Consider the following 11,734-nt stretch of genomic DNA (forward strand, 5'->3'; position numbering starts at 1 on the left):
TGATTCTTTCTCTCGTATCTAATATGAATTGTCAATTATGTTGATTAACATGTTAATTTATGTTGTTACTGGTGATAAGGCTATTTTTTGGATTATATTTATTTTGTGGAGTTTTAAGTCTAGTTGACTATTATGTTTATAAAGTCATTTTTTATTTATGGTGGTTTAGTTGGTTTGTAATTATATACTATGCTAATTTGTAGCTATGAAGTTGTTAGTTTAATTATGTTATTAATCTGCTGATGTGGCAAGTTGAGCTGGTAATATGGGCCCGTTGTTAGTTAAAAGCCGTTATAATTTATGACTGATTCCAGAAATAGAGGCATGCACATATAAGTGCTGACTTGTGGCAGAGTTAACGAGTGATTTTGTGTAAGATATAGTGAGAGATAGTAAATTCTGTAAACAAAAGATTTAATCTCTGCACTCTATAGATTATTTGTGTAATCATCTCCATTAATAAAGCTTTAGCCTCCTGTTGTTTTTCAACCGTGGATGTAGGTACCTTGGTACTGAACCAAATTAGTTCTTCTGTATTTTTCTTCTTGCTTTCTTTTTTGTTCTTGGTGAATCTTGCTAGTGTTGTTGGGTTCTATTCCTTGTTCTTGGTCGCACTTAGTCAATTCAAATTGGTTAACTAGTTTGCGTAATTTGTAATTCACTATTTTTGTCAACAAACTGGTATCAAAGCATGTTTCTTAGGGTTGTTCTTGATCTGAAATGACTACCACCAAATTTGATCTCGAAAAATTTAATGGTAATAATGACTTCTACCTTTGGAGTCTCAAGATGAGAGCAATCCTCATCCATCAAGGGCTTGATAGTGCTCTTGATGATGAAGATGAAGATCCAAAGGGCAAGAAAGAACATACAAAGGGTTCCTCGAGATCAGGAGGAGATCAGAAAACCATTAATAACAAAGCTCACAGCACCATTATCCTACATCTCTATGATGAAGTGCTGAGAGAGGTTGCAAAAGACAGGATTGCATCAGGATTATAGTCTAAGCTTGAAGACTTGTATTTGAAGAAGTCACTGGCCAAGAGATTATATATGAAAAAGAGACTATATACGTTCTCCATGAAAGATGGAGTAGCTGTAAAGGATCATCTGGATGAATTCAATAAGCTGATCTTGGATCTTGAAAATGTGAACATCGATTTGGAAGATGAAGATAGGGCACTAGTTTTGCTGAGTTCTCTGCCTTGAGCATTTTGTTGATACAGTCCTATATGGAAGACAGACCCTCACATTAAAAGATGTCAAGAGTGCTTTGGAATTAAATGACTTGAAAAAGAGATCAAATGGGAAAGATAAAAACTCCGGGGAAGGATTGACAGTCAAGTCAAAGCCAAAGAAAAAAAAGCAATAAAAGAAAAATGCTAGCCAGAAAAATAAAACAAAGAAAAAGAAAAAGAAAAGAAAATGCTATTTTTGCCAGAAATAAGGGCATTATATAAAGGATTTTTTTGAGAAGAAAAAGCTTGAAAAGCTTTAAAAGGAATCAAATGGAAAGGCTACCATTGTATCGGAGGATAAAGGAGACTCAGAGGGTGCTGATGTCCTAGTAGCAACAGAAAAACACCCAATTGGTGTGTGGATACTTGACTCTAGATGCTCTTTCCATATGTGCCCAAATAAGCATTTCTTTAAGACATTCAAAATTGTTGAAGGTGGTAAAGTTTTGCTGGGAAGTGACTTAACTTGTAAAGTTGCTAGAATTGGGACCATTGATATAAAAATGTTTGATAGTGAAATCAGAAACTTAGATCAAGTCAGATATGTACCAGAACTTAAAAGAAACCTTATATTACTAGACATGTTTGATTAACTTGGCTGTAGTATTAAAGATGAAAATGGTGAGATTCATGTGATTCAAAATGGTACTACCATCATGAAAGGAGTTAGAAGGAATGACCTTTATGCTCTAATAGGATCTTGTCTTTAGCCTGAAATTACAGCTACTGTGAGCAATGATAAAACCAAGCTGTGGCACATGAGGTTAGCACACATAAGTGAAAGTGGTTTAAAAGAATTAGAGAAACAAGGTTGGTTTGGTGAAGACCACATATCCTCATTAGAATTTTGTGAAAAATGTGTTTTTGGTAAAGCAACAAGACAAAAATTCAATACATGAAGAAAAGAAACAAAACAGACCTTGGACTACATTCATACAGACCTATGGGGACCATCACAGGTTCCCTCTCATGGTGGAGCTAGGCATTTCATAACTTTCATTGATGACTACTCAAGAAATGTTTGGGTCTGTGAATTAAGACAGAAGAGTGAGGCCTTGGAGAAGTTTAAAGAATGGTCAACACTTACAAAAAAATCAGACTGGTAAGAAGATAAAAAAGCTAAGGACAGACAATGGATTGGAGTACTGCAACAATTAATTTGATGAGTTTTGCAAGAACAAGGGCATAGCAAGGCACAGAACAGTAAGACACACCCCACAATAAAATGGATTTGCCGAGAGGATGAATAGAACCTTAACAAAGTCAGGTGTATGATGTTCAATGCAAATCTATCTAAGCATTTCTGGGCTGAGGCAGTCACAACAGCAGCTTATTTGGTGAATAGAAGCCCCTTATTAGCCTTAAACTTTAGAACTCCATAAGAAGTCTGGTTTACAAATCTTAGTAACCTCAGAATTTTTGGCTGCATTGCATATGCTCATGTTAGTCATGGCAAATTAGAACCAAGAGTAGTGAAATGGTACTTTATATGATATCCAGAAGGCACCAAGGGGTATAAAATCCGGTGCATAAATGGCAAGCCCTCAAGGACTCTAATTAGTAGGGATGTGGTGTTTGATAATGACTCAATGTTGTTTTCCAAAGTAGAGACTGAGGTGATGTCTACTGGTTTAAATGGGAAACATGATGCTGAGTTGAAGGTGGAGTATACTGATGGCTATCAACCTGCAGAAAAGACTCTAGGAAAATCTAAAAAGGAGCCCAAATCCTCTGAGTTGGACAATTATCAACTTGCAAGGGATAGAGAAATGAGAACTATTAGAATGCCTAAGAAATATGGCATTACCGACCTTATCTCATATGCACTAAGTATTACTGGAGAACTAAGTGGTAAAGAACCCATGAGCTACAAGGAAGCCATGTGCAGAAGTGATAAAACTAAGTGACTTGCTGCAATTGAAGAATAATTAGCCTCTCTTAGGAAAAACAGCAATTGGATTTTGGTTGATAAACCCTTAAATAAAAGACAAGTGGGCTGTAAATGGATTTATAAACTCAAGGATGGAGAGTCTGGTGATAAACAATCTAGGTATAAGGCAAGACTGGTAGCTAAAGGCTTCACACAGAAAGAAGGGGTAGACTTTAATGAGGTGTTCTCACTAGTAGTGAAACAGCTCCGTAAGGTTGTTACTTGCTGTTACTGTTTTCCTTGATATGGAATTAGACCAAATGGATGTAAGAACTGCCTTATTAAATGGTAACCTTGATGAAGAAATCTTTATGATATAACCTGAGGGTTTCATAGAAAAAGGGACTGAAGATATGGTGTATTTACTTAAGAAAAGTTTATATGGCTTAAAGCAGTCTCCAAGGCAGTGGTATTTAAGGTTTGACCAGTTCACGAGCAGTTATGGTTACAACAGAAGTCAGTATGACAGTTGTGTGTACTACAGAAACTTAGTTACAAACAACTACATCTACTTACTTTTCTATATGGATGACATGCTTATTGCATGTAATTAGAAGGAAGCCATCAAGGAACTCAAAATGTAGCTCATCACTGAGTTTGAAATGAAAGACTTAAGTATTGCAACAAAAATTCTGGGTATGCAAATTGTAAGAGATAGACCAGCAAAAATTTTGTTTCTTGCTCAAGCTGGTTATGTAAAAAGAGTGTTGAATAGGTTCATTATGGACAATGCTAAACCTGTGTTGACACCTCTGTCAGCTCACTTTAAGCTCTCTAAGCTTCAAGAACGTACAACTGATGCAGACATAGAATACATGAAGAAAATTCCTTATTCAAATGCAGTGGGGAGTGTTATGTATGCTATGGTCTGTTCCAGGACTGATATAACATATAGTGTTGGGGTTGTCAGTAGGTTTATGGGAAATCCAGGGAAAGAGCATTGGATTGGAGTTAAGTGGATATTGAGATATCTTAAGGGGGCTTCTAATCATGGCATTCTATTTGGGAATGTTAATGGAGCCACCTGTAAGGTTACTGGTTTTGTAGACTCAGACTTTGCAGGTGATCTAGACAAAAGAAGATCCATAACTGATTTTGTTTTTACCATGTGTGGAGGTGCTATTAGTTGGAAGGCATCCCTGTAGTCTATTGTTGCCTTTTCAAAAACTAAAGCATAGTACATTGCACTGACAGAAGCAGTAAAAGAGGCAATCTGGCTAAGAGGTTTAGTCTTTGAGTTGGATTTCAAGCAAGAGACAGTCACAATTAGTTGTGATAGCTCGAGTGCTATACAACTAAGTAAGAATCCTAAATATCATGAGAGAACTAAGCATATAGATGTGAGATTGCACTTTAAAAGAGAAGAGATTAGTAGTGGCATAATGAATGTTGTCAAGATACCTTATGAGGTAAATTCAGCTGACATACTTACTAAGCTATTACCAGCAGTCAAGTTCATGAATTCTTTGAACATGATTAAACTCGGTAACATGTGAACTAAGTTTTCAAAATGCTGAAGCAGAGTTGGGGGAAAACTTAAATATCATAATAAACTAAGGTGGAAATTTGTGAAGCTGTTAGTTTAATTTTGTTATTAATTTGCTGAAGTGGCAAGCTGAGCTGGTAATGTGGGCCCGCTGTTAGTTAAAAGCCGTTATAACTTATGGCTGATTCCAGAAACAGAGGCATGCATATATAAGTGCTGGCTTGTGGCAGAGTTAACGGGTGATTTTGTGTGAGATAGAGTGAGAGATAGTAAATTCCGTAAACAAGAGATTTAATCTCTGCACTTTATAGATTCTTTGTGTAATCATCTCCATTAATAAAGCTTTAGCCTCCTACTGTTTTTCAGTTGTGGATGTAGGTACCTTAGTACCGAACCACGTTAGTTCTTCTGTGTTCTTCTTCTTGCTTTCTTCTTTGTTCTTGGTGAATCTTGCTACTGTTGTTGGGTTCTGTTCCTTGTTCTTTGTTGCACTTAGTCAATTCAGATTAGTTAACTGGTTCGAGTCATTTGTGATTAACCATTTTCGTCAATAGTAGCAAATTTGGAACTGTGCGTATTAAGATATGAATTAGGTGATTGTTTATGTTTTTTTTTTCATTGGTTTTCTATCTGAAGTGAATCAATGTGCTAACTGTTAGTGATATACCCTAAAGGCCAATTGAATGATGTTTGCTTTTGGAAATTATTGTATTTGATTAGCATTTTGATATCTATAAAATGGCAAAGTTATCAACATTCATAAATTAATTTAATGAATATAGTCCAAGAAATAAAATAATAAAGGAATATATTTTCGATTTTGTTGAGAATATGAAACGTGTATCCTTTGTACTATACTTCTAAAATAATTCCTAGTGGTGGATTTATGATTGGATGTTAAAAATTCCTATAAACACTAGTATGTGTTATGACTCCTTATGGTATGTGATATTAAAATGAATGGTGAGTTTCATATCATTGACATGAGATGTCAAGTCAAACACATAGGTACTTGTTGCGAGAAAAAGTTTACTAAACTTAACCTTATAATAATAAGTCATATGCTTTTGAGTGTTAATGACTTATTATACATTGTGATAGACACTATATTTAGTAATGGTCTTTAGACTTGAAGCATCACAGATGTCTTGTACGTAGACATCTCTAATATGTGAATGTATAAGGATTGATTCCTAATCAAGGAAGAGATCTAACAATAGTTGTCATGATTGGCTATGTATGAAGACCAATGTATGGCCAATATGGAATTTATCACTTTGTAATAAACAAAAAAGGATGTTCTTTTAAGATAATATGAATTGGCATGAGAAATCCTTGGACAAGGTGAAATATATTTGAAGGAATTCAAATTATTGTTTTCATGAAAAGTTCATTTAGATTTAACTTTGAGATAAAGCATAAATGTTTAACACACTAAAGCATAAGCCATGCTTTTTCTCTGGACATGGATGATGAAGATACCAGGACATAGAGAAACAATGAGATAAGTTCTATAGATCCAGCAATTCTTGTTATTTGGGTGGTTGTGAAATACTGTTAGGTGTCACTCATGACTTGTAGAAACCTTAAGATCATTATTGATAAAGCGTATTAGCAGTGCATCATAAAGTCATTAGATAAGTTCTAATTGATGACTAAAGAGTTTAGCATCATTTAATGAATAAAGAGTTATCATTAAAATATTTCTACTACCTTATAATAAATAACCTAAAAGATCACACACCTAATAGAAATGAAAAAGAAGTTACTAGAAAATGAGGAGTTAAATTTCCTAATTTTAGGAAAATCAATATTTATATTATAATTAATTGAGAATGAATACACACACACACACGATTTAAGATAGAAATTTTGATGTTCCATAAATAGCTTAGAGAACAAAATAAATTTCATAAATTCTCAATCAAACATTAACTATAAGATCGAGCACGTAAAATGACCATATTGGACATGTATCGGTTCATAAATGACAATGGACTTCTAGACCAATTTTGGATTTAGAATTTTGGGCTTTTATTAGACCGAATATGGATTAGAAAAAAGTATAAGAACATGTCACAAAAGAAGCCCACAATTAACCATTTAATTTGATCAAAATAAGCTTAATTAATTAAAGATAAAATTAATTAATTAGACTATTTATTTATTCAAAATTAATTTAATTAAATAAATTATTGGAGTGATAAGATCACATCTAATAAAGAATAGCTTAGTAGGTGGGTTTAGCTCATGATAATGTTTTGTGTCATTATTGAAAATATAATAGTGGCTTTATTTGGTGGAATGAATGATCATGAACTAATATTCATGTTTCTTCATGATCTCTCTCATTTCAAAACGAAATTTGGTGATTCAAAATCCTATAAACTCTTGGAACATTTGTAAGTGTAGACTGATTAGAGGCATTACAATTGAGATGTTTTAAAGATTCAAATCGTGCAAAAACAGAAAATGTTCGCGCAGTAATCTATTTCTTGGACAAATGTTGTCCTTCACTAACTAGAATCGATCTCGACTTTTTTTTTTTTGTGCCTATACCGATGTCAATTTTGTACCTATTTGATTGCTGATGAAAAAAAATAAAATGCCTTGTTCAGGATCTTGGAACAAGATATTAAGATCTTGAAGTCACTTTATAATGAAACAGTACAGTGACAATAATTGAAAAGGGTGAAAGCAAAGCTCTTCTAACGGTTCAATTAATTTCGACATAGGCAATAAGAGAGAATGAAAGACCAAGTGTTTCAGTACGAGAATTTGGTATTAAACATATTCTGCAATTAGTCATAAAGAGTCGATTTGATACAATTACTCTCGTGTATTATTGCTTACTGTAAAAAAGAATTATGCTGCTTGAGACTTGTGTTGATTGTCACTAATGTTATGGTCTACAAAGAGCATATTTTAGGTGCAGAGAGCCAGCTCGTTTATTCCGGATGTAGAATCTTTTGATATGTCCAATTTAAGGGACCGGGGGCAGATTTCGGAGTAAAATATTCAGGGGAACCAAGTTCAAACTTCAAGTGTTAGTAGGAGATTAATTTTCGAAGGTTTTCCCATTTATAGTTGTGGTGTAAAGAAATTTAGGGATTTGACTTGTAGCTGTAGAGATTTTAATTGATAATTAAGCCTGCTATTCAAGTGAAAAAAAAAAGAAAAAAATAATTAATAAAATAAAAATCAAAGAGTTAAGTCTAAATTTTATCAAAATTTTAAAAGACTATTTTCCATTTTGTGTAGGGGCCAAATCAATCTGTTTATATTCAATTTTTAATATTTCCTTTTAAAATTTCAAAAAATTTTCAAAGCCTTGAGGTACCATGGCCCCTTCGGGTCTCCATTAGCCTGTGCCCCCTTTTCCATTGCAATAACTGTTGTGCCACCCCCAGGTAAATTTATCTCTTTCTTCTAGCTCGTATATCTTGAAATATTCTCTTCATTCGAAGTTCAGTTTACTTTTTTTAAATTTGAAATAACTAGGAACGGTCTGAACGTAATTTCTTTGATATAATTAATTATGAATAGGCACAGAAATGGCCCATTGGTTGTGGAGGCTGATACACCTTACTCAAGTACATACGTGGAGCAAGAATCGTACAATTCTCTTGTTGTCACTCAGTCAATCTAGCCTTGGAAGGTAAATGATTTTCAAAGATATGCAATTTAATTAACTTTCAAATGAAGTTAAGAATAATTTTAATCAAATAATTTTTGTTCAATTTGATGTGAAGCGCATTGAGAACCAGAGTATTTTGGGGCCTATATTGATGTCTTCATAAGTGTGGATATGTTGTTCATTTTCTTATTGGAGATGCAATGTATTGATGCCTTTCTAAGCGAGGATACATTCAGAATATTCATTTTCTTATTGATTAGAATGGATGCATACATTTATTTCTTATACTTGACATTGGACTCTTGTGCCATAAATTTTAGCTTGTATACTCTGCATATGTCATTTGTATATCTATGAGCATATTGTTAGAAGTTTAAGCCTTTTAAATGAATCATTCCTCAATGATAGTTAAATGGTATTGTTTCTTTAATTTGATTTTTCTCGCTTATTAATTCGTTTGTTTGAACAGGAATAACATTTGGAGTTACGGAGCTTGCGGCACGACTGACAGCTTGTATTCTTGATGTTAATGGAAAATTTGAGTTTCAAGCTGGATTTAAACGGTGATTACAAAATGTCACTTTGTTGATGTAGTTTCAGTATACATTTTAACTATACTATTTGGTTTAGTGCATTTGAGATTTTGTATGGGACTTAATATTTTGTTAGTTTTATAAACTTTTGGATTTGATTGAATTTTATTTTTAGTTTGTTGTATATTAATTTTAGAATTTAAATTTTAAAAGCAGCATGGAGAATTACAAAATTTTAGAAACTTTTCAATAAAAAAAGAATTGCTCTTTTTAAAGATTTTTTAGTTTTGATATCATTTTAAGATATTGCTTCAACCTTTTAGAGTTTTTTTTAAATAACTTAAATACTTTATAATATGATAATGATTTTTTTGAAGTATCTTGTTTTTAATTTACTGAAATTATTTATCCATACTTAATATAAAATAAGTAAATGGAGAATGGAGTGAGGATGAGAAAAACATTCCCCACATGAGGATTCCATATTCTCAATCCACTAAGGTAGTGTTTACTTGCTGAATTAGGAGTGAGGAGTCCTCTCACTCTAGTGTTTACTTACTAATTTTAGGGGGGAGTGGGAATCTCACTCCGTAGGACCTACCATTTTTTGGAGTGAAGAGTGGGATTCCCACTCCCATGGGAGGAGGTGGGAGTGGAAATCCACTCCTCCCTCTTCCATTTTTATCCTTACATTTAATCAAATAAAATAAATAATATTTAATAAAATAAAATAATATCATATTTATTTCAATAATATTATTATATTATTTTATAAATTATACTTATTAAAAATAATAATTTACATTGATTCTAAGTTAAATTTACTTAAAAATAATATTATTATACTCATAAAGAATTAATAATATTACTCTATACTCTTTTTATTTGAAAATAAAATATTATTATATTTATTTAAAAATAATAGTATTATATTTATTTAATATTAGTAATTAATAATAATCAATATTTTATTCTAAATAATAATAATTTTGTATTATATTATTAATAATAATGTTTCATTTGTGTTGCTCTTAATAAGAATTTTTTATTTACATAATTAAAATTAAAATTAATAAAAAATTTATTTGCATAATTAAGAATATTAATAATAATTATTAATTTACAAATATAATAAAACAAATATTTTATTTTTCAAATCTATTTTTTTATTAATTTTGTAATTAAAAACTACAATTCTTTAAATAAGGATAAAACTGTAATTTAAAATTATTTACTTCCAATTCCATGCTCTCATTCTAATATAAGTAAACAACCTACTCCTACTCCCACTCTACACTCTTAATCCCAATCCCATAATTCTCACTGCTCAGGATTCCCACTCTAATCCAAAATGTAAACGCAGCATAAATTTATTGGGGGATGAGATAGGGAATAGAGACAAAATTTTTAATGGAATAGGGAATGTTGTAGGTCTCGCCATCCCCACCTCACCCCATTGCCATCCTTAGTAAAACCTATCACAAATTGTATGATGTATTTTTTGATTATAAAAGAGTAATATACATATAGATGATAGATAGATATTTTGTCATCCACTCTCATTTATGACAATTTTTTTTTGTTATCTATTACCAGTTTTTCTATAGTGAGGAAGGCTTAGTTTGTGGACAATTAATCTTTTTTGTTTTCGGTATAGGAGATTATCTAGTATTCGAAGATCACATTAAGTCCTGACTAATCTAGATTCGACCTGGGTAGAATCACTAGAGTGGCAAAACTCTTCCAACAAGTATTTAACGCAGCTGTATTCTCAAGTCTTGAACTGAAAACTTTTGTTAAGTTAGAACAATCCCATTCCAGTTGATCTACGCACTTGTTGGTTTGTGGACAATTAATCTAATTGAAGATACTAATTAAAATTTAACTTGTATTCTTCAAGAGCATGACTTGATTCTAGGTAAGTCCTTTTTTTGTTTCGTTTCCTATGCACTGTCAGTTTTTAGTTTAATTGAATTTATGAACCATTTTTGTAATTTTGTGAAGATACAGCTTTAGATGAATATTGTAAATATGTTTCACTCTGAATAGACTTAAAAATGGGTTCAACGATAAGGACAAAGCACAAGTTAGCATTAATAAATTATTTTGCCCATAATAGTAACTTATACTATGGGCAATTTAGTAATATTAAATTTTATTAAATGTGAATCTAATGAGTATTTTAATCGGTTTAAATAGTTCCACTATTCTTTTAGTTCTTAGGATTTAATTCAACTAGTACATATATTTTTAAAAATTATCTATCACGCCCCTATTTTGTATCTATTTTTGTTAAAATACAGGAAGTGCTTATTTTTCTAACTTAATGACTTAATTTTAATCAGTTAAGTGATTAAAGAGCTATTTTTTTTAATTTAATGACTTAATTGACTTAATTTCAATCATTTTAGGAAAAAGATAATGAACGCTTATGGTATCATACAATAGAGAGAGTTCTTATTTTATAAAATAAAATAGTCACATAGATTTTTTATGGGATCTAAATATCTCCTTATGTATTCTAAAATTAGGGGGGCAATTTGGGTCAAGATTCGTTTATTTGATTCGATTGGATACAAATCAAATAGATTTGAGTTTGAAAAAATTGATTCGTTTAATAAATGGGTGAATTCGATTCGATTTGCTAATTAAACAAATCGAATCCGAGTTTGAAGATATTGATTCGTTTAGTCATTTATGATTGGTTTAATAAATGAGTCATAAACAAATGAACGTGGCCCATTCGTTTAAAATTTGTTTATTGTTCATTTAATTAAATTACTTTTTTGTCCTTAATTTATTTAAAAAAATTTTAAAATTTGAAGGTTAATATTGTAATTTGTAGATGAATTGTAAACGAATTCAAATTCGATTAAATTCATTACGGATTTGTAAGGATAAAGGAATAGC

The sequence above is a fragment of the Citrus clementina genome, unplaced genomic scaffold (genome assembly GCF_000493195.1).
Source record: "Citrus clementina cultivar Clemenules unplaced genomic scaffold, Citrus_clementina_v1.0 scaffold_9, whole genome shotgun sequence".
Lineage (NCBI taxonomy): Eukaryota > Viridiplantae > Streptophyta > Magnoliopsida > Sapindales > Rutaceae > Citrus > Citrus x clementina.